The sequence below is a fragment of the Lynx rufus genome, unplaced genomic scaffold (assembly GCF_022079265.1).
Source record: "Lynx rufus isolate CCGP_SWC_20201006 ecotype Redwood Valley unplaced genomic scaffold, mLynRuf1.p SCAF_10, whole genome shotgun sequence".
In the NCBI taxonomy this organism is placed as follows: domain Eukaryota; kingdom Metazoa; phylum Chordata; class Mammalia; order Carnivora; family Felidae; genus Lynx; species Lynx rufus.
Window position 1 is genome coordinate 30,934,912 of NW_025814824.1, and position 830 is coordinate 30,935,741.

General features: G+C 39.8%; 1 pseudogene; it reads left to right on the plus strand.

The window, feature by feature from the left end:
- The first annotated feature begins 231 nt into the window (after positions 1-231).
- On the plus strand, positions 232-331 carry LOC124505600 (uncharacterized; annotated as a pseudogene).
- The last annotated feature ends 499 nt before the right edge of the window (positions 332-830 follow it).

The window sequence follows — 830 nt, forward strand, 5'->3', positions numbered from 1 at the left end:
AGAAACATCCAAACTTCATTTGCTTTCCACCCTCTCATGTCTTATCCCCTAATGAGAATTAACATTCCCCTACGCTGTGCAATTCTTAGAAGCGCATCCACATAGTCTCTCCTCCAGAGCTCCTTGTTAATTTTCCAGTTATATTTCTTCTTAGCCCTGGAATACCAATCAACTCACTGAGCCATTGGTCATGAATCAATATGACTCTTAACATGTCTCCTTCTGTGCTAGCTGCAGCAGCAGATATACTAAAATTGGAACAATACAGAGAAAATTAGCATGGCCTCTGAGCAAGGATGACAAGCAAATTCATGAAGTGTTTCAAATAAAAAAAATAACAAATGTCTCCTTCCATACAAAATGAAAAATCAAATATACCTCTCAAAACTCTGTCCATAGGGAGAATTTTTCTTTACCAGAGCCTTTCAGGGTTAACTCTGAGTGGGGCTGTAATGCAGCAGCCATTCACTTCCAGATGATGTCACCACACCTTGCAGACACATCTATAACCCAAGGAGGGTGTTTTTCCTCCTCTGGAAATGTCAAATGTTTATAGTGGACTTCCCATGGGGCTCTAAGGAGCATGAAGGATCAGGTGTTAAGGTAGTAGGAGTTAGTACCATGTGAGTGTGCACCACTTGCTTATACAGTTTGCTTGTATCTTCTGGTCTTGTAATTACCATTCCATTTAACAAAGGAATAGTCTTTCATACATCCAATACTTTGATTCAGTGAAATAGATTATCATGCTCATGATAGATATTTTGAGTCACATAGTCACTTGCTATCCCAAGTTTAGGGAGTTTAGTCTCTATGGGGAACCCAGTAGC